The 27,521-nt window shown below is 39.3% G+C and overlaps 1 protein-coding gene across 1 annotated transcript in view; it reads right to left on the bottom strand.

Annotated features, from left to right (window-relative positions):
• The window catches only part of lingo2 (leucine rich repeat and Ig domain containing 2), a 311,558-nt gene that overhangs the window by 114,802 nt on the left and 169,235 nt on the right, over positions 1-27,521 (bottom strand). The window contains exon 4 of the mRNA XM_033633693.2: positions 8,825-8,911. The gene's annotated coding sequence lies outside the window, so the exon portion shown is untranslated. The remainder of the gene's footprint in view (positions 1-8,824; positions 8,912-27,521) is intronic.

A 27,521-nucleotide genomic window follows, 5' to 3' on the forward strand; every position in this document is an offset into this window, starting at 1 on the left:
CTAACAGCATCAACAGCACTAACAATGGCAACGATGTAGTCAAAGCTCTGCCTAAAGCGAATGTCTGTACAATTACAATTTATTAAATGTCTTTCAAAAAAAAAAAAAAAAGCAAAATCTCTAAGAGTTAATACAGTAATTTGTCTCATTGACTATATCTTTATTTAGTCTATCATCTTCAAATGGTCAAATGCTGTCATAGTAAATTGAGCAACATACTGTAAATATGCATAATTTTTAACACAAAAACTCTTTACGCAAAGTTTGTTTGTTCCCAGTTTTTACTCCAAACCCCAACATGTTGATTCAGAAAGTTAACTCAGGCCTATAGGAGCTGTATGTGGCATTCAGAGCTATGATTCAGAGTCTGAGCCAGGGTTGCTTGCACAAGGCTCTTAAAATGAAGGCAACTGAGTTGACAGCTTGCAGCTAATGATGCTAACAGTGCAAACAGTGCTAACAACGGCAAAAGAGATGACAGAGCTAAAGGTGTTAACTTGTGGGGAAACAAGATGGTGGGCAATATGCTTCCACAACAAAGCCATCCTGCCACCATAGGTTGGGATGGTGTTACCTGGGGTAATCTACCACCTTGCAGATGCATGCATCCGTCAACCAGTTAAGTTGCAGTTAACCATTTACAGCCATGTGTATGAAAACATTGATGCTTCACACACATCTTTAACTTGACAGCACAGAAGATAGTTACAATCAGCACAGTGTCAAGATGAGCACCCAAGATTGGTGTCACCAAATCACTATATGACCAAAGTAAGGGCCAGAGACCTTTTGGATATTTAATGTAATCACTTATAATTTCCCACGTGTTTGTCATATGTTAAGGTTACACAACAGTTGTGATATGTCTAGACAAAGGAGGATGATAGTTGTTGACCTTGCATAATACATGCTCCTTGCATTCAAAGACACTATGCTCATTTTCAATAATGTAATGCCTACTGTTAGTATGATAACACAATAAAAATACAAATCTTTTGCGTAGCCTGTTGGTGCTGGACTCATTGGAGGTTTTGGTAATTCAACCTGTGATCTTCCTGATATGAGACAATCCATCTCACCAGGACACAAAGTACATGTCCTTCTGCTAGCTCATTCTTAATTATGGCTTCGGTGATATTGAGACTGACATTTAAGATCCCTTCACGCCTGTGTTTTTGTGAAAGACCTGAATGAGGCCCATCTGGTCTAAGTAGGGCACTGGGGATGACAGCGCGCCAGCATGTTAATATGTTCTCTCAGAGATGAGAGCCGCTGTGTTACAGAGATGATGATGATGGCGCTCCCAGTCACGTTCACTCACTTAGCAAACCTTGTCTCCTCTTGATCATTCTTGACAGTAACAAAAGGGGTGAATATTCTCTAATCAAGGCCAAAAATTCTGATCACTGCTGGCATTTCCCTAATCAGCCCATAATAGCATTTTGAGGACAGTGTCAGTGGATAATGGAAGGTTAGCCATACTAAACAATAAGAGATGACGAGTTTCTATCAAAAACACCAAATCCACCTTCTGAAAGATGTGACACCTGCTTTCAAAATACTGGTGGCACAAAATTAATTGATACCTGGGGAACTCTTCAACACCTGAGGTAGCATGATGAGAGATGACAAGATACTGTAAAGCAAGCCTCATCATAACTAAGTGTGATGGGTATCTATTTCAGGGTACCCCCAGGGTTCTCCAACGTAAATTTAAGACTTTTTAAGACCTTTTTAATACCACTTACAATGAAATTTAATGCCAGTTTCACCTCAATACCAGCAAAGTATGAGGGATGAAATGGCCCTAAAGAATTATTTACGTAGGCCCTACCAGTGGTGGAAGACGTTTTACTTTTACTCAAGTAACAGTATCCATACTACATTGTAAAAATACTATCTTACAAGTTAAAGTCCTGCATTCTAAACTGTACCCACACCCCAAAGTGCAAAAGTATTAGCATCAAAATATACTAAAAGTACAGAAAAAGTACTCCTTATGCAGAATAGCCTATTTTGAATTCATATATATTGTATTACTGAATTTTAATTAGTGATGCATACATGTGTTCATCACTTTAAATGTTTCAGCTGGTAAAAGTGGAGGTCTTTTTAATTTTTTTGTACACTGCTGGGTAGTTTGATCTATAATGACGCATCATCATTTATAAGTTTATTGTGTTTTGTATTAATATGAATCTGCAAAGTAGGCACACAATAGAAATACTTTAGTAAACTTGAATTTGATAAAACATTTTATAATAATAGATTACTCATATTCATACTAATCTGTTTAGTCTCTGTTGTATTGCTGAGGCCTTCAGTCAACATGACAACAAAGCAGGTGGCCTTGCTGATTTGGTAACGCAGTTGTTTAGTGAGGAACGTAGCCATACCAAATATGATGATGTATGTCATCTCGTTGCTTTCACATGCAAAAGCTGCTGCAATCTCAGAATCAGAAACATTGTTTTGAGTATTGAGCTAACTTCGTCATGCGAAGTAAAAGGGTTTTCAGGATCCTAATTAAATGTGCCCTAAGGGTTGGTGTAGAGCCCCACTGGGCCAAACCCAATGAGCTTGCAGGGTCACTAGCTCCACTACGGATATGCAAAGAGCTAACATTAGCTTGTCAGTAGCAAGGCGAGAGACATTTTGTTTCCTCTCCTTACAACTGACAAAGCTCACTCACACTCCATGGATAAGGGCGTCAAGCAATGAAGTGGTGCAGGAATGAGTCCTAAAACACAAAAATTAGTTAGCATTTTAGCACTCCCAGTTCCCTTGTCCTGAAGTCAATGGATTTTCTGAATGTTTTCTTTTTCTGTTAGGTCCCTGGAACAAGGTCTGTGGTTGACACAAGCTTTAGAGACTTTCATATTTAGTTCTGTGACATAAAATATGTCAGTAAATACACCTCTCAAGAATTTTGAAGCTTCAAGGTGTCTTAAAAAAAGGGGGTTGCTAACAAGTGGCTAAATGAGACTTCAGAGGTTTTTACCAACCACGGTTTAACAGCCTCATTGTGGTGTTGATGTTACAGTCGTGACATTAGTGTAATTCGCTTTCGCTTTTTGCTTCTGCTGAGTTGCTTTAAGTTTCAAAAATTATAAAAGCGGTGTTAATTTGGGAGGATTATCTTGCTGAACAAAACATGTAAGTATCATAAACTTCTGTTTTCCAAAGAACATGATTTCTGCAATAATCTAAAAGCCTACAGAAAAGTCCCGTTGGTTTTTTTGTTGGGGGAACCAGGGCGATTCTAGCTTCCTTCTCAGCCTACAAAAACATGTGACTTAAACACTACCTGTGCTGCAGTATAACATCGAATTCACATCTCTTTATACAGATACACATACTTATATAGATACACAAATAAATCTTTTCTTAGATACTTATATACCATTAACAGTTGTAGTCTTCCACTTTGTCTAGAAGCAGTAATGGTATCCAGCATACTGAATTTAGCCACATTAATGTAGTATATGTAAAAATGCAGTAAATGTTATTTTGAGTTCATGGGAAGTTCAACCTTTCTGTATTAAGTTAAGACGACTGCTGTCATAGCAACCTGTCCTGTGGTATGTGTTTGATACAGAATTCATGTTATTTTGCCCCTACGACCTATTCAAAAATTTAAATCACAAAATACTAGGTAGAGCTTAATTTAATGCAGCTCCACACAACAATGCAGCATCATTTGGCAATTGCCAGACTTCAAATGATATGTTTTGGAAGGAAGGGTTGAGAAAATAATGATATGATGAATCAATAAACTTGGAGGAGATATGACTCTATTACCAAGAATAATGAGGCGTGTGGGCAGCACACAAATTATAATAGACAAGATGAATGCTATGTGTTTTCCATTCTCGTGGATGTGTCTTACAAAAAGTTGGAAGAAGAAACTACACCTCGTAATGAAGCAAAAAAAAAAAAAAAAAAAAAAGTTTAATATCTCATCAGAGAGATTTCACAGTAATCACGATGAAATAAAACACTTGTAAATTCCAAAACAGCACATATGCATTTCTTTTGTTTTCGATATATCATCTCTGCTGCATTCTTCACTAAATTACATTTGTCCTGGAATCAAGAGGGTGCCATTGCCTTCAAGCTACAAGAAAAGAGCTGCATGGAGAAAAAAAAAATATCCATAATAAATCAGAACTAGGTGCAATGAATTGAGCATCCTTGCTGGTTTATCCCTGACTTATATCTGCAGTGAGCAGGCTTCCCTCTCCAAACCAGTCTTCTTACTGTGTTCTCCCTTTGAAACAGCAGCTAGGCTTTCCATTACATCTCAGTGAGCTGTCAGAGCCTACCTCTTTCAGAGAGATTATTTTTCCCTTTCATATCTCAAAGTGTGCAGCCAGATCTAATAATACCATATCCAATTGATGTTGGGGGGAAATGTAGCACTTCATTGGAGAAAAAAACAACAAATAATAATAAAAAAAAAAAACATGTCCTCTATCCGCAAATGTCAGCACTAGAATCTCTAATCCCTCAAGATAAACATTCGTATTTTTGTCTCAACCATAATTAAAAGCTCTGTCACAGTTTTTTTTGCTAAGCTTCACAAGGAATGAAGTGTGGCAGGTGAGAATTTTGAGGGGTAACCCCTGAGGCATCCTGAAATGCAACGTGCCTCATGTACTGCTCACCTCTCCTCCCAGCTGAGAAGATCTGAAAGTGGTGCCGAAACATGGGGCATTTCCTGCTGTGAGAGGATGTGGAGGCAGCTCACCTCATTGCGACGAGGGCCAGGTGGTGTGTTTACTTTTGATTTCTACTTTCTCTGAGAAACTGAACGTTTGCCAGAAATGACAAACGCTGGAGAAAGGACTGATTTAAGAAGTTGGAACATGAGTAATGTTGAGGTCAAAACAAAATGAAGCTAATGGGATGCAGCGTACCTTGACTGATGTACTGTGTTGAGTAAATTAATCACAATCCCCGACTACCTGGGGAATGTTCGCAGGAGGAGGAATAGGTTACAAACAGCACAAACACATTCAATCCTGCACAGGAGCTGGCCAGCGCAGCCTGAGCCATAAACACCACCACTACAGCATTACAGTATCAGACTGGTGCAGGTTACTTAAAAACTGTCGACATCTAAATTACTAGAATTTCCAAACCATGACTGATGTTTGTTCTCCTCAATGTGAGTGCACACTACTCCTTAAATTAAGTGCTTAAGCACCACCCCAACTATTTCAGTGCTATAACTGTCAATCTCTTCTTCAGGGCCGTTAAAGGCAACACTCTTTCCTATTAAATGTTCTGAAAGCAAAGGTGGAATTTCTTTTTTTACTACAGTTCCAAAACATAAGATAAAAACAATATTAGTCCAACAACTAATATCTGCTTAATTTCAATGGAATAAATTACAGACATAGATAAACAAGCAAATACGGTGACACTGTAAATCAGCGAGAATCAGGGGAAAAAAAAGAAAAATGTTTATATGTAATTACAACCTCATGCTTTAGCTGGTGGTATCGACTGCAACGAAAAACTCAGCCCCCATGACGCAACCTGCTGAAACTTCCACACAGGGGTTGATAAATTAACTACTCATTCTTGGGAGTTTTGTCCCCCCCCCCGCCCCTTTCTTTTAAATTGATTAGAGATGCTACAGTTTATGAGGCAATTGAATTTAACAAGACTTTAGCACAAACAACAGCAGCTGGATGATCAGCCTGTGCATCCAGACGTATGTGAAGTTGAGAACAGACACATCAAACTTTGTCTCAATAAAGCCCTCTCTGAAGGAACACGACATCTTGATTTAGATGCAAAACACAATCCCATGCTCGGCTGGCTCCTCCCATGAGAGGCCAGGAGATTAAGATTTAATGGTGATACTGAGGGAACGACACTATCTGTCTGCTGCCTCCCATCTCTTCCGTCTCTTCACACAACATCACTTCTGTTGCTTTTCTATCTCTTTCTCTCCCCCGAACACAGATGCAAGCGCACTTGCCGAAACAGTCATGCGTACACTCGAGTTTGGGCGCACACACATACACACAAGCATGTGTGCGCTCCTGACAGATGCCTCCACACACACACACATACACACACTTACAAATTTAGATACTCACACATGCAATCTAAAATCTGACAAAAGCTTGGCTACCAGCACATGAAGTCAACTGGAGTTTGACTTGTAAATCAAAACTCTTGTCAAGATGATCTTTTCTGTTGCATGAGCACTGGAATTGGCTTAAGAAATGATGGATCTGCACTCAACATGCCTGGCAAAACAAACATGCCTGAGGGGAATGAAATCTTCTGTGTTGTTTAACAGTGTAATGCACAGTGTGGACATCATCAAGACAGTTTTAATGAGATTATATGTGACATATAAGACGGGCAACCACTGCCTTCCATGCATTTAAAAGGGAAACGTTGCCTATTTTCAACCAGCTCTGTGTCATCGCAGTGTGTGCAGATGAATGCCATTTGCCATGCTGTGAGCGACTATCAGTGTTGCATATCTGGTCACCCTGTGGACTTTTGTTGGTGAATGGGTAAGGAGCTGGTGCAGCATGGGGGAGGAAGCCAAACACTGTTCATCTGAACACACTGCTCACACTACAATAACAGAGAACGGGTTCAAAAATCAGTCGCCCTTTAACAGAATCTAAAGCCATGTTTACTGCCAAACTAAATCACTGCATTACAACAACTATTCTAGTATGTCTCTGTCTGGCAGTAACCAGCCCATCTTTAGAGTTTGCCAGCTTGAGAAATGAGCTATGTTGTTCTGCAGGTCTGAAGGAATAACACTTTGGAATATTCAGTTTCGACCACCTTGGCATAATTCATGTCCTAATGTTATCAGGGTTTAAAATGTATCTGTAATGGCTTCCTCCCTTCAACCACGATTTCTTATCCCTTGACATTTAAAGAGGAATTAAGACCTGAAATTATTGAGGGATAAGCTTTCAGTTGTGTTCAGAGTGTCAGGTTATTTCATGAAAAGAGCAGGTGATGGTGATCATGTTTTAAACACTTGTATCAAATCATATCTTGTATCTAATCATATACAGTGAAGAAAATGTGGTAAATGTTTGTTCAACTTATAGGACAAATGCCAAACCTAATTATATGATACATGTGAATAAGTACATAAAAAAAATCACATATTTCTTTAGAACAACTTCTCGTTGGGGGGGGGGGGATCGATACACTAAAGTATTACTATTACTATTTTTTTTTTTTAAATGATTTTTTTAATGCCTGAATCGATATGTGTGTGTGTGTATATATATATATATATATATGTGAAAAGACGCTGCTGCTTTTAATGTGGTATCTATGAGTAACGTGACGCCACATTTGTTTCAAGAAAAATAAAGCAGAACTAAGAGAGCAGCACACGGTGGACGGTTCGAGCACAGACGTTAAGCTGGTATGGCAACCTGAATTTAGCCGACCCAAACTCCCTGCTGCATCATCAACATTATGGTTGGTGCCGTTGAACAGACTGGACCCAGTCCGCTGTGACTACGGCACTGGGTTTGTGTTCTGATAGAGACAGATACAGTGGGGCGAATCAATGCGCTGCACACAGCTCTACAATAGAGTAAAATATTTACCCATTTAGATGATAATCATTAACAAACAAAAAATCAATACTTGATGCTGTCTATGCTGATATTGTGGTGGACGTATAGGACACAAGCACAAGCTTGATGAGCAGGGACAGCTAAATGCAGCAGTTCATGGTTTACCTCAAAAAGTATATATATGTTTTATCAATTCTATCGTACATGTACATTTTAGTGAGGAATAAAGTTTATTTAATAAAGCAACTTTTCACAGAGGAAGGTCACAAAGTTCTTCACAGGAATAAAACTGTTAAAAATGAGACCATTAAAAACAGTTAGTCTGTTTACCACTTTTCTTTGCAGTATATGATGCTGCTGAAATAAAAGTCAGAAAGATGACTGATGTATGATGTGCATTGTTTTTGAAAACATGTCTAATTATATATATTCTCTAGAGGTCTGTGATTCAATGTTTTTCCACGGTATAGTGTTAAAAAAGTAAACAAAAAGCACAACAAATCCTAATATCAAATCGCAATACTTGTAGAAAAGCATTACTTAGCAATCACACTACATAGTGAAGAGGCCCCTAAGTATTATGATAATCCTGAATCAGGAGATATGCGCACTGCCCCAGCCCTGCTTCCTATTATAATCTGAAAGCAACAGAAAGACACAGTTCTTGCTGTATTTTGCAATCCATAATCTTAAATTATATATATGTGCTTACTTTAGAAGCTCTGAAGGGTTCATGGACTCATTGTAAATTTAAAGAACCCTTTTGGTGCAATAGACAATCCAAGGCAACAGTGTGAACCCCTTTCCTTAGATGGCACACATCCTGCAGTTTTGACCCTACTTGTCTCGGCTGCATTGATGAGGAGTCAAGGCATTATTCAGCAATGATTTGTGTGTCAGCGGTCAGAGAGGCTGAAACAGGGGACACTGACTCAACACTGCAACTCGGTGACACGGAGCACATAAAGCCAATGAGGCTGGAAGACTTGAACAGGTTCAGTGTCAGAAATGGTTGGGTGAGAACAAACATGAAGTTCAAGATGGTTGCAGGAAGACAACATAATCATTTCACTCTGACCAAAGAGAGACCACAGGGAGGGCTTTTTAACGCTTAAGCTACTTGTCCATTCTCTCAAACATAAAAGCACCAGGACTGACGCAAAAGTAATGAAATAGTCCAAAATGAACACACAAGTCACTGGAACAAAACAGCTAAGAGACTGTAAATGTCCGCTGCTTACCACTTTGAGAAGCAATCATCCCCTCAGCCATGGCCTATTCTTCTCTCTCTTCTTTTGCTGTGGTCGTCCCTATTTTCGGTCTTTTATCTAGAAGCGGGGGAGAGAGGGAAGAAGCAGAAATAAAAAGAAAAATTACGGGAAAGCTTAAAAGCTACAACCAAAATCGATACATAAAGATCACAATTTCAAACATCTTGAAAACACGATGCTTGAAAATTAGAAGGACACAGAAGAGACAAGAAATCAATGGTAGAAACAGTGAAAGCACATCAGCGAAACCTTCGTTCTCTGCTGAGTTTTCAGACCACATTAAGTAAATCACGTGATATATATCTGTTCTATTTTATTTTAACTGACAAAAGGCTTACAGTGTCAGTATTGTGCTGAGTCCATGGTGAGATTTTTTTGCTTTAAAGATTTTTTAAGCAGAAGTTCCTGATCTTTTTCAAGTCCCCAGCAAACTGTCTGAACTACGCAATGCACACTGGCCCCTGCCTGCAACTCTCTCTACTATAATGAGTCCCCTTATCCAGACTGCAGGAGGAAACACAGAGGATGGTGATTATGCAAAAGGCGTGCCTGAGTTGGTAATGCGACGATGAGAGAGAAAGAGAGATAGAAAGAGAGAAAGAGACAGTTATCTCCTCCAAGTCCAAAGGCAGAAAGATTAAAAAAAAGTTTGACTCAGGACACTCTTGTTAAAATCATTTTTGACACCCTGTGCTATTAGTACGCCATTAAGAGTTCAAGGACAATGGCTGTCCTGTTTTTTGATCATTTATCCGTTGGATCCCCTCGTTAAGCCCGAACCCAGTTCCTCACAATGGCCACAGAATATTGATGGGCTGTGAAAGGGTGATTTTGCTGAATTTATAATAATCCCCTTTTTGTCTGCCCTTGATATTAGATGAGCCGAATGCTTTTGACATTTCAGATATGAAAATGAATTCATTGATGTTTATGTAGTTCTCCCAATAATCTTAATGTGACAATATTAGACACAAACAATACATCCTAAAAGGTACTCACCCTGAGACTGATTTTTAGCCAAGCTTGAGTTGCCAGATAAAAATTTTGTGCAGGCATTCATGTTCCCCAGAGTATGAATACAAATTACTGTGATGACCCTCTCAGTTTTAATCAAGTGCCACCGGAAGGTCAAAGTGAATTTTCTCAACAATGACAAGATGGATGCCTAGACAATGAATCCTGACTTCTCCTTTTGCGCCACCACAGGGTTTTGGCTTTGTATGAAACATCCACATGACTATTAGATGGACTGCTATGAAATCTGGTACAGATATTGATGCCCTGCCCACAGGCTGAATAACTTTGCTGATCCCCTGACACTTCAGGTCAAGATAGGCGTTTTTACACCAGTTTAAACTGTTCTGGGGACTCTCTGAGAAGAGCTGCCCACTGAGGATGAATGAACACTAAAAAATGAACACTAAAGTAAAGTACTGTAAGCTGGAGGACAGTTGGTATAAAACTGTCATTCTTGCTTCCACGAGTCAAAATCACATTGTATTTCCACCATTGCATGTATGCTCAGTAAAGCTTGGACTTCACTGTTAGTCCATTTGTCTGTTTTTTGTCTTTGAATGATATATCCACACAATTATTACATGAATTGACATAAATTTTGGTATAGCTATTCATGCCCTTCCCACCTGACTCTTCTTCAGGATATGGTAGGCGTTTTTAGACCTAACAGTTCTGGGGACTCCCTGAGAGGAGCTGCCCACTGAGGAGCTCCCCCGAGAACTACACATCTTCAAGGGCTTTCTTTCCATTTGCATTCTGAACGCCAAAAGGAGCACTGACGTGAAGTTCTGTGAGCTGGCCAAGAGTTGGTATAGCCATTCTTGCTTCCATGAGTCAAAATCGCATTGTAATTACCACTGCATATATGCTCAGTAAAGCTTGGACTTCACTGTCAGTCCATTTGTCCCTCTTTTCTTCTGTTTTTATTTATTTATTTATTTATTTTTTATCATGAGCTTGTGTTTTGCGTTGTCTGCTGTCTACGCTGCTGAAGGGGTTTTTAAAAATGGAGGTTACCAGTGCTGCATTGGCTATGTTCGACCCATCAATGTACACTTACGTCGTCCAAAAAACAAGCAAACTTGGTCTCATTTACCTTTTTTGATTTACTTATTTTTGTTATAAGTGCATTTGTCACTCTTTTTTTCTCCCCTTTGCTTTACATTAATGTACTTAAGTCATTATTCTTATTATTTACTGATATGTTGCTGCTCTTACTGCCATTCCTCAACCTCGGATGAGGGGGTTGGAAGGGGGTGGGTGTGGGTTCATTGTTGGAAAACTCCTGTCACTAAATGGTTTTGTGATAGTTCCTAAAATGCTAATATGTTTAAAAAAAAAAAAAAAAAAAAGTACACTTACATCTGGACCAATCACCATGCACTTGCTGAGAGAATACCTGCTCTGAAATAGGACCTGAATAGTCCCTCAAAACATTGCTCTAAGAACTTCAATTGTTTCTCGTTCTTGTGGTGCAAACACAACAAAAGGGAGGCTCCTTAAACCATGAAAGAGTTTCTCAAGTTGGAAAACACCTATTGCTTCTTTCTGATCTGGCCCCATTATCAGGTCACAGTGCTTGTTGACATTTGTATTGAGCTTGGCTTTAGCACAGCTGTGTCTGAATACAGCCTCACAGAGCACACTAGCATGGCTGTAGACTCTTAGTCCTGTTTCATCATTGAGACCTTCACTGTCACCTTGCACTGTGTGAGGTCCCTTTTGCGTGAAATTAGCATGTACAGGAATGCACTGTTTCAGCAGTGTGTACTGGTATGTCTCTCGCGCTATCACTACAACACCATGCGTATTTATTGTGCTTAGGAGATAAAGCTGATTGTGGTTTACGTTGACATACAGTATATTATCACATATGATGTGATATATTAACTTTCCGTTTACAATCTGTCACACTCTGGCCTCAGTCACCGATTTCCCTGCCTGACACAAGCTTGGCCTTGAATTGTAAGGATGCATTAGTACGCCATTTGCCACCTGGAATCAAGATGCGCACCAATCAAGACAATGGTGTCTCTCTTTAATTATGTGACCATAAAGCGTCTTAATATGCAAGAGCACCTGGATGCTGTTACAGACATCAGAGCTTCATCAGCATTTGTTCTTAACTACCACAGCCCAAACCCAGATAATTGGTGCTTTATTTTGTAGTATGGTGAGGGACAGATTGGGAAATGGTATGGGTTTTTTTTTCTTCTCATTTCACTGATCAGCTGAAAGAGATAAAAGATAAAAGATAAAAGGTTTTCATCAGCAGCAGGACTCATTCACAGAGAGCGAAAAGCAGAAGAAAAATACAGTCCTACATAATGTGATGTTTACAGCATTCAGGAAGATATTTTAATTTTAATGCTTAGCCCAAAATGAGAAAAATTAAACTATGTGCCAAAATAACTCATCCTCCTGATCCAAATGTCTTTCCTTTCCTTTAATGATACACAGCTAATAAAGCAGAACCAATTACTTTGCACAGCTGGGCATGTTTTATATGTTCCTTTCGATCGCAAGCATTTGATTGCTTGTAAATACACGCCTGATTTATACTTCTTTACAGTGTAAAACTCAGTGGGCCCAATGACAAGAAAGCAATCACATTATTATGCCAATTAAGAAGTTGGTCTGCTCCAGTGAAGGTAGAACAAAAGCGATGGGATTGAAGATGTGAGAGTGAAGCCCTTAGGAAGTTAAAGTGAGCCATTAAATTACATCCATCAATCCCACTCGTCCACATAGACAATGTTTCACATGTTGCCACTAAAGTGCTGTTTACTCATGAAGATTTCAATCCACTGGCCTCTTGTTAATTAACCCCCCTTTTATCCTTATATGCATTCAGTGTAAAGGGACATGGATATTTATGATTGCCAAACATACCATTGATAACAGCAGGTGCTACTGTTAAGATAATATATTTTTGTATTACAACGTCCCCAATAATCGGCTTACAATAAAGATCAAAAACAATAAAGACATACGATATTGAAAATAGTAGTATAGTATTTACTGTTTCACACTACATTACGCCATGATTTCAATTCTTAGAAAAACTTCAATGAGACAGCAGGGACTTGTCCTGAAAACCAATCTGTGTATCAAAGTCCTTCATCTGGTTGAGAACTCAATGGTACCTGCTGGGTAACCTGCAAAAAAAGGTTGTGTAATGGGAAAAAAATCCACTTTTAATAAATTCAAGGGTACCAGCATGAATTAAAATGAACTAAATGTGGGTGGGCAGAGGGTGAGAACAAAAACATCTTTGTTTCATTCTGGAGAAATCAGAAATACAAAAGGTTTTGCAGTATATTGTGCATCAGCTTATATTATCAAGCCTAATCAGCTGCCAGGATTTTTTTTACTGTGAAAGCCTGCGACAGGACCTGTGCTCCCCATCCCAATACCGTGGCACCCAGTGAAAGAGACTTTTCCTTGGGTAGACCCAGCTTAAAACAAACTGAGGATGATATTCTTTTTCTTCATAGCAACTTCAGCATAGTGAGTTGCAACATAGTTGGTGACTTACTCATTTAATTACGACTTGAATCCATGTGACATGTTCCAATTGTACAGAAAATTAACAAAAATAAAGGAGCTGTGGAGGAGTGAGGGGTGGCTCTGACAGCTTGCAGACAGCCTGTCGTTAAAGTGCCCTTAAATATGTATAACTTTGCCCCCCATGGCCATCTGATGAAGTGCAATTTTTGGCTTTATTTTTAAAGCGTACATAATGGGTCAGGATTTGACTTGGATATAACTGCGGTTTATGGTTCCGTTGTTGATCTTTGTGGGTGTGGGCAGGTGTGGGTTTGCACACTGACAAAGGTTATCGTAAAAGTCTTTCTCTCTTCCCTCTCTTGCCTAACAGCAGTGAACAGCATTGATTATAATTCCTTTAATTTACTGTTATGACTACTACTAGTGTGAAATGCTTAGAATTAATTTAAAACTAAAAAGTCATACTGCAAAATAAACATCAACTCGGGAGTGGACCTTGGACTACAATGCCAAGACTTTCCCATAACATCCCGCTTTCGCTTGACCTCTATTTGAAGTTATGCTGCATCTTTATCTAATTGACTGACTTAAAGGATAGCTTGTTGTTATTCCCAGTCTTTACTTTGTCATCATTCAGTGTGTTTAAAATCTTTTTTTTTTTTTTTTTGCTGGGAATGGTAGTCTCCAATACACACTGAAAGGGTGAAAGAAAACTGTAACCCAAAGGCAAAAACATCATATTGTTTTACCATAACAACCCCCAAACTGCAAACAGACCTGCCTACATTTAATTTTCCAATTTTCCATTGGCTGAAACTTGTGTATTTTGTGACTTTATACATGTTATTTCAACTAACATGGACTGCTCAAGAACTCTGATGCAGCTTTCAAGTCCTATCGAGATGCTGTGCGAAAACAAACTGCCCTCTGGGTAAACCTCTTCACATCAATCTTTGATGGGCAGTTTCAAGGATTTGTGGGATTTTTATGGGCCTGTTATCTACCACCTGGCATCACAAATTGTTGCAATGTGTCAACACAAGTAGCAATTCAAGGTGTTAGAAAACTAAGATATGAGTTAAATTTGCACTGATGCAATCAAACTCTTTTATAAAAGATTATGAATGTGGGCATTCAAAGAAGTGAAATAAAGCGGAGACACCCTCAGGCTGAAGCAATATCTGATGACTGGCAGCCATAAAAATAAACAAGAAAGTATACAAGCAATGTTATAAAAGAGTATCAAATGGACTTGCGTAACTCAAATGTCAAGGTAATTGCTCAATTATATTTATTTAAAGGCATGCTTTTCATGGTGTGTATTGTTGTGTTGAAAAGACTATTTTCACCACATTGTGGATGAAACCATTAAAGCTAGTTTTGGCCCCTGAGTGTGTTTGACACAGCTGCACTGCCAGCTAAGTAAAGCAACAAAAGGCTTGACAGTGAAGTAAATAACAAAATGTATGACACAATCAATAAAGTTTAGTTAAGAGAAACTGGTAAATTTAGTCCCAGGTTAAAGCTGTCTTATTTGACATCAGTACACATGGATGGAGTACTAAATGGGCCAACTGAGCACAGGCCCAGGGACCCCTGAGCTAGACCAGCAAAATGTTGTTCACATTAACAGGTATTGACCAGGCGGAGACCCAAAATGAGCACAAAGAGACACAAATAGACCACAAAGAGACACTAAATAACTACAAAACCAGGCCAAACAATCACAGAGATACACAAAATGACTAAAAAAAGGCACAAAATTATGACCTCAACGAGACGCAAAACCACAGAAAGATGCATAAAAATCACAAAGGGACAAAAAGAACAACAATGAAAGAGGCAAAACCACCACAAAGTCTGTGTGTCTTGCTCCTGTGTAGGAGAGGGGGTGGGGCCTCTTGCATATCTGTGCCCTTGGGCCCACTGTCTCATAATATGTGATGTCAGTACATCACAGAATGATGTGTTAACATGCATGTATGTGTTCATGTACCCAGAGCAACTGATATTCTAAGAATTCATTTTCTCACACAGAAGTCTGAAATGCTGTAACAACGGTGCTGCATGCGTGTGCATTTGCACATATTCTGTGTGTGTGCAGTCGCCTGATGTGACAGGCAATGCACATTTGCACGCACATACATTGTATTTGTGTCTGTGCACGTTCAATTTGACAGTGGGCTCCTCAAGGGCCTTTGCATCAAGTGGAACCATTTTGACTGGCCTTGGCTCCAGGGGCCTCAGCGTGACTCCTGAGAGGAAGAGAAAGAGCAGAGCGGCCGCGTTTGTGGTGAAGGAAACTACACCACCACATGCTCCCTATCCGTTCCTCTTAGCCGGCTCAGTGGCCCATACCTCGCCTTAATGAGATGCGGCAACACACACAGACACATGTAGCATGTCTACTCTAATTATACTAGAAAGCTCTGCCGTCTCCTCCTGCACCCCTGGTGGCATCATGCAATTTACTCCAAAGGGTTGTTTTTAAAAGGGTAAAAAAAACACACACACACACAAAGTCTGTCATGTACAATGGCAGTTGTGGCAGAAAAGAAGCTAACAGCACCACAGCAGAACAGTGGTTAAGGAGCAGCGTCTTGTGCTATAGGTTACTAATTTCCATATATTTAAATTCCCGCTGCTTAACATTAACATACTTCAACAGACAGATACACTTGGTGTCTCTCTATATCTGCATCTTTCATGGCATTTTGAGCATCTGTCTGATACTTTCACTGTGGGAGTCTAGATTACATTCCAGCATCATAAACTTTACAAGGGAGTGAGGAGTTGTAAGGAGTAATGTTTTAAAGCTACAGCTTACTGCTCAGATATTAGATATAACAAATATCCTTGTGACTATTGCCCTCAAGGCTTGAAATTACTGCTGAGATGACTACAGTCGCACTATAAGCAGCTAATGCACATAACTTATTTAACTAACTTTCTCCTTTTAATTGCTGGCCATTGTCTGTGTTGATTCATAAAAGTTTAACCTATAAAAGCAGACACCTTCTTATCACAATAAAGATGTGAGCGGAGTAAGACAGAAATATTTAGGCCTCCAGGTTCTTTTTTGTGCACTTGTCTTGGCCTTCACGTCACTTTTGAGTAGCCAGGTAGGCTTTGGTGGCTGGATTGCAGGTAGGACAGGTAAACTTAAAGAGCTTGTATTACGCCAGCTTAATTACTGTAGATTAGTTCCGTGTTTAATTATTGTTGATTAAATTACAGATGCATAAAAATAATTAATACGGCAATTAAACACATTTATTCGTATTGGTGCAATTAAGCTGTTAATAAAACAATTTGTGAAATGTTAATTAGATCTGTAATTTATTATTCCTTTTCATTATTCTGTCTTTGTCATGGATAAATTACTACTACTATTTGTAAAAGGCTTTCTTTTAAGTACAATTTAAGACTATGTGTTACAGCGTTTTCCTTTTTTTAACAATTGCAAAATATTAGTTAACTGCTTTACCAGACCTTGACAATGCACTAAAGGACTTGTGTTATCAATGTGGTGCCTACTGCCTCTGCCGCATCCATTCAGTGACCTATTTCCTATAGAATGGGCTGGACTTCTGTCTGCTACAATAGCTGCATGTCTTCTAATTACAAAGACAAGTCTGAATATTAAAGGGGACCTTTTTTTGTGTGCTTATTTTCAGATTTATACTGGTATTTAAGGTTTCTACTAGAACAGGTTTATATGCTTTAATGGTAAAAAAAAACAAAAAAAAAAACATTTTATTTTCCTCATACTGTCTGTGCTGGAACACTTACATTTACCCTCTGTCTCAAATGCTCCATTTTAGCACCTGTCTCTTTAAGCCCTCCTCCCAAAAAGGCCAAGTCTGCTCTGATTGAGTGCACTTTCTACTGTCAAAAATCACCAATAAGAGCTTCAAGACACAACCGCCATGTTCCAGTAGGAACTTTATTACAAATTTAGGGAGAAATTAACAAACATCAGGGACCAAAATTACATGTATTCCTGACATTAGCATGTAGTTACATGTAGCAGTGTACTGGGAGCAGGGGAATGACTGTGTATAGTGACACTTTCTCCAATCACAAGTCACCAGTAAGAGCTTCAAAACACAACTGGAAATACTCCTGCAGGATTATGATCCAGAGTTGGAGAGAAATTAACCAACATCAGCAACCAAAATGACATGATTCCCTGACATGAGCATGAAGCTACATGTAGCAGTGTACTGGGAGCAGGGGAATAACTGTGTATAACAACACTTTCTCCCATCAACAATCACTGATAAATGCTTCTAAAGACAATCGGACATGTTCCAGCAAGAATATGATCTGAAATTAGGGAGATGTTAACAACATCAGCAACCAAGATTACATGTTTCCCTAATGTTAGCACTTAGCTTCATGTAGCCGTGCAGGCTGCGTAATGTAAAAACTTGCAGTAGCCTGCCTGGAGCAGATGCACATATAATGAAATTCTTTACAAGCTGACAGCGTCTTGCAGCCAAAGTACTAAACATGTTGCAAACAGTATTCAGAACAGTTTAAAGCCTGAGGTTTTTGTTCATAGGGATTACTTTTAAGTAAGTTTACCTCAAGCTTTGGCCACATTTAATATGAACATCCATCACTGTACTATTTTATATATATATATATGTGTGTGTGTGTGTGTGTGTATGTATGACAGAAAATAAGGCTGTATAATATATGATAATCATTATAGTTCACAGCTGAGTTGTGAGATGGAAACACTTGAAGAAAAAGCTATGCTAATTGAGCTGTTATATTCAAGATTTCACAGTGTTGCATTTTCAACATGCTTTGGTGTATTTGTGATTTGCTCACTTTCCTTGTGCTTATTATGTTGCATAATGTGCTACATTTCTTGTGTCATACTGTGCTGTACATTTAGTTATATAACTGACTGCTGATTAGTTTCATCTTGGTAGGCTTGCTGTCTGTAGTCCCTCTGAGGCAATATTTACTGGAGAGGGACTTGTGGGATTTAAACAGGTTGATTTTCATACTTTACTGTAATGACCTGCATAAGTGATCGAGGGCGATAGAGAGACAAAGAAAAATGCATCCTTAAGTCTTAAAGATATAAACTGTATATGCTCTGAGGAATAGCCGAGTGCAATGTGAAATACACAAAATGTTTTATAAACTGGATTACATATACAAAAACAGGTGTGTTCATTGAAATCTGAGGCAAAGTGGTGACAGCTCTGACACAGACAAGTGATCAAACGGTTGTCATTTTGAAAGGCAGAAATTCTCTGCAAGAGCATTCCAACGCAAAACAATAGCATCCAGTGTCATTTTGTAAGTACTTCAAACCAAGCTATAAATAGACTGACAGGTACACAGCAGCCAAGGCACCTCAACCCCCCTTGGGGAAGCTCTCTACATTTGTTCCACCCTCAAGCTACTGTACACCATTTCTACAATCTTCTACTGCTGTGCAATTGTCATCATGTGGGCTTCTTTTTCCTCTTAAGATGACTGCTGTTAGGAAATGAAGCATGTTTTTTCAATATCTATTCATTTCACCCTACTTATGAATGTACATTTTGGGTGATAAAATTATGTAGGCCACGAATTAGTGTGGGATAAATATGAGCTTTTATGAAGTACCGATCATCATTCGACACTAGCCAACTGACAGTTTGGCAGGTGCAGCCAAAGTGCTCTCACTGCCTCCCCTTGAGCTATCCATAGTGGTGAGTATGAAATATGGACAGCAGCAAATTGAGATTCATCAGGCACGCCTGCCTTGCTCACTGAAATCTATATTCAATTTTGGAGCATCTGTCATGGCAGTGGCAGGCTGAGGCATGCTGGGATTGAGAATCACTTAAGTGTTCTGAAATTGTACGTAGTGGAAAAAATCTCTCTGCCTTTCTCTCGGTGTATCTGCCTGCCAGTTGGCCTCTCTTTCTTTCTCTGCATCTGCAGGTAAATTCACATAAAAGATTTATTTCCCTGCACAGCAATGCTTGTTTTCTTTACAGATCTATAGAATGTTTCTGTTCACAAATGCATTTTCACCTACATCTTCACAGCTAATACCTTGTGTACACATATACTTAATTATCACTGATATAATCAGCACATTTGTTTGTGTTCTTAACAGTTTTAAGCAACTGTGCCACCACTGGCAGAATTCTAACAGCATCTCTAAACCCCTGATAATGAAGCAGCTAGCTACACTATGCTGACAATCTGCGGATACAATGTAGGCTCAAGTAGCTATAGTGCTGCTGGCCAAGTGATACTTGAAATTGAATGGTCTAGGAATGCAGGGCATGTATAGATTATACAGTATGTTGCTTAACCTTCAAATCCCATTTTTTATTAACCTAATATATGTAATGAAAAACGCTCCTCTTTCTTTTCTGACTTACAATCAAAATTGAATGATCCAAACCATGTATTTTCTATCACACGTGACAGTGAGGATGCATGGACAGAGAAGAAGAAAGCATGAAATCCTTAATTCTATGGCAATGGTCGGACTCAATTTTCCTTTTTCTCATGCTTATAAGAGTTTATGATTAAAAGGAAGCAATGGGCTAATTATCTGCTGAGGAAAGAAGCAGAAAGGTCAAGGTTTTATCTGCAGGGTTGGTTTCTGCTCTCTGTAGAGTGGGTCAAAGTGAGCTAAGAATTCTCATTACAGACCATTAAACTTATATTGAGAATCTGTGTGTAGGTAGAGCTTACTGTCGTCCCCAAGGACACTGACACGAGGCTGAACCTGTGGCTTTTTGGCCAAGGACTGGTGCTCTCAACATTTGGCTCCCTTGATTCCACAAACTCGTTGGTTTTGATAATTGAGTAAATATAAAGGCGGTGGAAGCGGTTGTGTTTACCCACTGACCTTATGTGCTTGATTCAGTGCACCAAATCAGAGGCCATGCTTTCTGTAGAAAAAGTCGGATTTAATGGAGGTGTAGAGAATAAGGCCTAACCCCATTTCATAGTTTAACCCCTACCCCTCATTTTTGAGTGCCACCAAACCCCTCAGAATCGAGTTCCAAAGGGAAGTGTTTGAAAACTTTCCCTATGAAATGGGACAACCCCTTTAAGCAACCCCTTCTCATTCTTAAGTAATCTAATACCACTCCCTGGCAGCGATTTTGGCATCAGACATCAATGAAAAAAGGCATCCTTTCACAGCAGTACGATAAGCTCCCTGGTGGTGTCAGTGTGTAACGCAGCCGGACAGCGTCAGTTTGAAACGCCGCAGGATAACAAAGTAATTCAAGCAACTGCAAAGTCCCCATAGGGTGGGCAGGAAGGTCAGTAGATTGGTCCAATAAACACTAGACTTTCAAACATCACTGAGCCAAACCATATAATTTTTCAAAACCTAACCACATGCTTTTGTTGCACAAGGAAGTAAACGTAAATAAGAGAAGTTTTACCGAAATTGTACATTTATTTTGAAAAAGACGGTATGCATCTAACAAGCAGAAGCTGTACATTTCTTGTGAAAACTGAAGCGTATTTTAAAAACACACAATCCATGTAACAGACGTTAATTGACACTGTGTCCCAGAGCGTCAACAACAGACGCACCCAGGATACCTAACCACCGACTAAGCAGCAAAATTTGATGAGTTGGGAGTGAGAATGTGCTGCTTTAAGATCCTGACATTTCCATGGTATGCTAGTGTTTTTTATAAGCAGATGTGACAAGTGTTGCTGGACATTGCAAATATGCTGTCTTCTGCAGTGGCAATTCCTCTTGCGTGAGCTACAGGTATGCTTTTGGGGTTGCCAGGATGGTCACAAATTGTTCATGACTTGACTTGAAGTTACATGCTATTAATACATCAAACAAGTCATCAATTTAAACTTAAACTAGGCAACTAGCAGTGCTCTGTAGGCTAAAATCACCAGTCGGTGCTCCTACCCTGCCAGTCCGCACTGATACTAAAGGAGCAGTAACAGATGCAGCAACTTCACTGCTGGACCTAAGTTAATGCCAAAATGCAGGATTGTCGCGCACAAATCAGCAACAACAATGTGATGTTAGCTAGCTATCTAGTTAGCTACCAAGACATTGGCATACTAGCAATTTCTTTTGTTATCCTTGTTCTGTAGAAAAGGGTCATAATACATTGAAACATAAAACTAAGATAATATAATGGTTATTGGAATATTTAAATCTTTATTGACAATGAAAATACATTTGTGGGTTTCTTTGTTGTGTGTGCAGCCATCCTGCCAATGATTTCTTGTAACACTTGGTTTTAAGTGTGCCTCTGAAAAATCCCTGTTTGGGGGTCCATGCAGCTCTAACACTTTTCCCTACCCCTCTAAGTTGACAAGAATCCCTACCCCTAGACATGAGCACACAAAGGAGAGGGGTTGGGCTAAGTGGTAGGGCCAAGGGGTGTACTGGGATTGAGCCTAAGAGTCAAAGTATTAATTAAATATTTACAGTGTAGTCACTCAGCAACATGTTGATGTAAATCTGTAAGAAATTAATTGAATTTTTACTTTAGCTGCGCAGTTTTTATGACTTTTCTTTATAATAATGTCAAACACTAGTACAGAGGATAATTATGTTACACACTACCACAGTGCTCTTTAGTTTCAATATGTATGCTCTGCGCCAAGACATAAATATATATTTGTGGTAAGCCTGTTAACAATATCAATGAAACCAAACATGCATAATGGCATCCGGGCTATGTGAAATGATATAACATGCAGGTTTATGTCTGCTGCGGCAATTCAGTGAGTGAGGCCCTCCATTTGTTATTGTTTAAATGTGAAATGGCTTCCATCTTTAAGACTTGTCATCAGTCTGTCACTAGCCACAGAGAATGCGTAATGGCACCAGTAAAGCTCTTTATTAGTCCATGGTGAACAATGAGCCGTGTCAGCTGATGGAGGAAGACTCTCCTCCTCATTCCCAAACAGTGGAATCCAAGGAAGGGACAATCAATAGAAATGCTTCATTTGGTTTATGTGTACCACTGAACACACCAAGGAAGAAATATACTCTTTTCCCTCCCTGCTGTGTGAGCACATTTCCACCCACAAAAGTGCCACTCATTCTCTTTACAGGCTTGTTATTGAGGCCAGGTCCAAGCTATTAGAAAAATACATATATGCATTGATTTGCATATTACATATTATGTATGCAACAATTCCACATCCCATTCTTTAGACAATTAGGAGATTAATACTCAGGACAAAAGTCAAATGACAAGCATGTTCATATATGTCGTATTTCAGTCCCCGAGCCTGCAGGTTCTACAGAGCTTTAATTGCAGTGTGTCAAAGACAAGCAAGGCAATGACAGATGTAACACTGATGTTTGTTTTTCTGCCGTCAGCTTATTTTAACAAATGACACAACTGCAAAGAACGGTTCTTATCAGTGTCAGGCAATGTCATGCCACATCCTATCTCAAAAAAACACCTTGCACTCTCTGTCACTCATCCCTCCATCAAAGTGCCTACAGTACATGGCTGAAATATCTGACCATGGGAAAACAGACAGACACACAGTGTTCTTGGCACACAAAAAAAAAAGAAAAGAAAAAAAAGGAGAAAGGCAAGGGGACAGGGGAGAAGGGTAATTCTAGAGACAGAATGTGACAAATAAAATGAAAGTCAATGTAAAATAATAATTAAAATAGATAATTAAATCTGTCTGATAATGTTAACATTTAATAGAGAACTCATTTACACAGACAGTCCCTGCTGAATTCTATCCAAAATGGACAGACATATCTACCTATTAATAATAAAGACTATGTTTTTTTAAAAAAAATATATATATGTGTGTATCCTTGTGTGTGTGTCAGAAGCACACTCCAAAACCCTAAATCCCCTTGTTGCCCATGGTGGCAGCTTGTACCCATGGTGATTTTAGAAATCACCAAGTGTCTACATTGAGATTATTCAGCATCAATGTGTGAAAGATAATCAAAACACCATTTATGAACTTTGAAGAGATCAATCTCTTGACTGTTCCGCTTGTTAAGGCATGGGATAGGTCAGAGAATATGTCTGAAGCAATTATCCCTGGGGGAAGGGAAGATATTGTACCACTCGCTGCTTTTTGAGTGGTGCCTTTGCGATTCAGCGGCCTAAGAACTGCAGCCCCTCATCCTGTATGCATGCGATGCATCCAATAAAGCTGGAGGTATTTTTTTGTCATTACTTATTTATTTCCTAAGTGACTTTGCGGGGCTACAATATTTACAAGCCACTATGTTGCATCATGTGTTGATCTTTCAAATTATTTGCTACAGCGCTCGAGGCGTTGCTCAAATTTGGCTAAATCTGCATCAACAGGTAAGTTAATCAAGGCCAGAGACTTAAATGGGTTCCTGTTCAAGAAAGTAAAACTCCAGCTACAGCACAAAAGATAAGATGCTATTTCTCAGATGGCAAAACTAACCACTTGATGAAGAGAAGTGACCTTTAAGAAAGCTGATTTTCTCTGTGCTTCCAGTCGTTTAAGGGCTATTATCTTGCTTAAAGAAAAAAATAGTAGATGAGGTATCATCTATTGAAAGCTACTGCCTCCCACTTCCACTGCTATGACAGTAAATGAAAGCAAAACATTATGCTGCTATCTCTTTACTGTTCTCCTCTTGATCAAATGACTGCTCCGGGATCAGTGCAGTCCCTAAGCGGAAGGGAGCTGAAAAAGGTCACAACTTGGGAATGAGAGAACGGTGCGAGACAAAGACGCTACACTTCCCCATTCAGCAGTCTGCTTAGAGATTGAGTTACAAGTGTACATTACTGTCTCCCAGAGCTATCCTGGTCACTGTCTTTATGGCCCTACATCTGGCTGTAAATGGCTTTTTTTTGTTACAAAACAGCAAGGGTATACCAGCTTTGTCTTGAAGAACACAACATACAGCCTCACACTTAAATATGATTTAGCAGGAATGTGGTATGTTTTATAAACTAGAACTACAACTATCTGGAATTTACAGGTAGTTCTGTAATGGAGACATATAAGGAGAGGTAGAAAACACTTACGTCTGCAGTACACAGTCATCTCATAGCTGTAGATTTCAATCCAAGGCAAAAAAGTACAGCTGTGTTTTCATTAGCCTGCATCAAATAAACCACAAAAATGGCTTCTTCTTTTTTTTGCAGTGAACAGACTAGTGGAAAATCAGCTACTTTGTTATGTGAACTGAAAACTGGCAGTGTCACTATGAAGTTACCTGTAAAATGCAAGTACATTTTGTGGATGGCTCATAAGATGCTTAGACTGCATAAAATAATGGACATAGCCACCGTAATGTCATCCATGGGTTTGTGTACTTACAGTCTGGCGTTTTGGCTGTCGCTATCTTGTATTTTTCGAGCCAGAAGTGGCCATATTTGGATGAGGGGGTGGATGTGTGGAGGAGCAAGAAGTGAATCTGACTGAATAGTTTGTGGTGATGCCACAGTCAGCCTATCCCTCAAAGTGCCCTTAAACATGTGTAACTTGAAATTTTAAGACCTCACTTAATTCGCATATCTTGCGTCATTTGTGTCCATTGCACCATCCGCTAACAATTTCCATCTAATTGCATCTTTACATTGACTTTACATGTAATTCACTAGTGTGAAGTCTGACACAGATTCTATTGTATTGAAGCTGCTGGTTGATAATATTTTACACAATGTTCAGTATCTTTAAATATGACCAAGGGAAGTATTCATCGTTATTTCAGAGAGCTGTACTCTTTTATATAGCTGTTTTATAGGAAGTATCTCCTCACTGTTTAAACCTTACTCCTCTCAGCCTTCACAGGTGTATCAATATCAGGTGTGCAAAGTCACCTAGTGGACCATACTGGATCCTTTGGCGGGCCAGCTCTGGCTCCCAGGCCACATGTTTGACACCTCTGCTGTAGATACTAAAACCATATTTTGTACCAGGCTGTAAACATGTTTATTTCTGTTGTAAAGTCGGGCATTTTAACATGGGGGTCTATGGTGATTGACTCTAGTGAATCCAGCCTCAAGTGGCCATTAGAGGAACTGCAGTTTCTGGTGCTTTTGTATTGGCTTCATTCCTCAGCCTTTGAGGCTGCTGCTTGGTCAGACCACGTGTAGATTAAGGGCTAAGACTAAGAGTTAAGAGCTCATAAAGCAAAAACAAAATAGGGAAGTAGTCCAATCAGCTCACTGTCTTCCCAAAAAGTTAGAATCTATGTGTGCATTCTCCTGTGCAGGAACTTAAAGGCAAATGGATTTGCTTTAGAAAACCACAGTTCAGGACTTTCAAGTAAGAATAAAGTCATTTAGCCCCTCACATCGATTGATGATCAGCTGATTTCCCCGATAGCAATCACACACACATTCACATAACGGACAGTTCTACTTAAACACCCGATTTACAAATCTATCTTCCATTTCTTCTTATTATTTTGCAAGCTGATCAATACAAACAATTCCAGTGTGACAATAAAAACACTAGGTGGAAATGGTAATTAAAAATGTTTTCCTGAATAGGATGTTAAACCTCTCCAAACAAAAGCCTGACCTGTATGAGATGATTTGCTTCAATAAGCTGAATCATTCCATCCGGCTGTATTTGTCATTCTAAGTTCATAGCAAACAGCGAGAAGATGAAGATAAGTCTGCCACAGAAATCCACTGATCATTAGTGGGTGAAATGTTTCACACTGAATTCATTAGAGCAGCATGTTACAATGTGTCCTAACACCATTGTTTACTGTGAATTGTTTTTTTTTACCATCACAACATACAGCACAGTATTGCAGCAGTGCACATATTATTGAGATGTCCTAAAATTGCTGACAAGTGCCTTAATAAAAAAGCTACATACAGTACAGAAACGTCCATAGTCTGTGTCAAAACATTTCACCCTAATGGCTATCATATATGACAAATAGAAGTCAGAACAATGATCGCAAACCCCTGTAACAGATAACAAGCCAGCAGCACAACACAAGAAACGAGGAGAGATTATTGGCCCATGCATAAAAAAAAACAAAAAAAAACCACACATGTTAAGTGACAGCCTCAGGTCACAATTCTGTACACAAATATAGATACTGCCGAGTCGATAACTGTAAATGTTTCCTTGATAAGCAGACATTGCAATGAGTGACTGATGTTTTGGTTTGAACCCAGTCAACGTGCTCCACAGTGAAATAAAGAGCGAACACATAGACATTCTTCTAGTGTTACACCCGCCTCATCTCTTTACAATAAAGACAACATGGAGATGGCAGGGGGGCGAAAAAATGCTCCCATCTAATTTCCCTCCACTGCCGCAGTGGTATTATTCAGCAGCAAATGGTGTCATAAGGTTAATGTTGATTTAATAAGCAATTAATTTTAAGCTTCTGTCTCACAATGCAAGAGTGAAACATAATAAAAGATTAAAATCATATTCCATTGCACTTAACTGAGATGAGATGCCGAAGTACACGGAGGCAAGGTAGTGGAAAGGGGAGTTTATTTGTTCACCGCATTGCCAGAAGTCAGGCAGCTGGTTAATTGGCTCAGCATTTTCGTGAGCACTAAGCGCACTAATGATATCAGTCTGGATCTCTACAAAGGTACATGTGAGTGCTGACAAACCAGAATCACTTAACCAGTGCGATAAATGTACAATCCAGTAGTGCGACTCTGTGGCAGCAGTGCAGCCATATTACAACTAACAGAACAAACACTGAGCAAACAACAGGTTCACAAGCTGTGCAAAGGAACAATACAAAAGAAACAATGCTGAAGAAACCTGTACGTCAAGTGAACTGAAATTGTGACCACATAGCATATGTGGTTGGTTTCCTGTTACAATAAAGTCGACAATTTCTGACATGGATTCCCACAGAGTCCATGCCCTGCTCATGGATTATACATTGTTTTGCTGTTTGTTAATGCTGCAAGCCAACCAATTACAGGATTGTGCACCGACAGCAGAAGAGTCTCATTTATTATCTATAGATAGACTCTGACAATGCACGTCACAGACTGCTCACCAACTCGTCACCGATCCCCCATGAGACTCTACATGTATATATGTATAGTTGCTTCGCTTGACCCACCGCATCACTATTCAAATACCTGACAACAGACAGAGGGGGGTCACGCTGAGTCCATTACCACACTGAATACACTAACATCTATTC

This window comes from Epinephelus lanceolatus, chromosome 7 (assembly GCF_041903045.1).
Source record: "Epinephelus lanceolatus isolate andai-2023 chromosome 7, ASM4190304v1, whole genome shotgun sequence".
NCBI lineage: Eukaryota > Metazoa > Chordata > Actinopteri > Perciformes > Serranidae > Epinephelus > Epinephelus lanceolatus.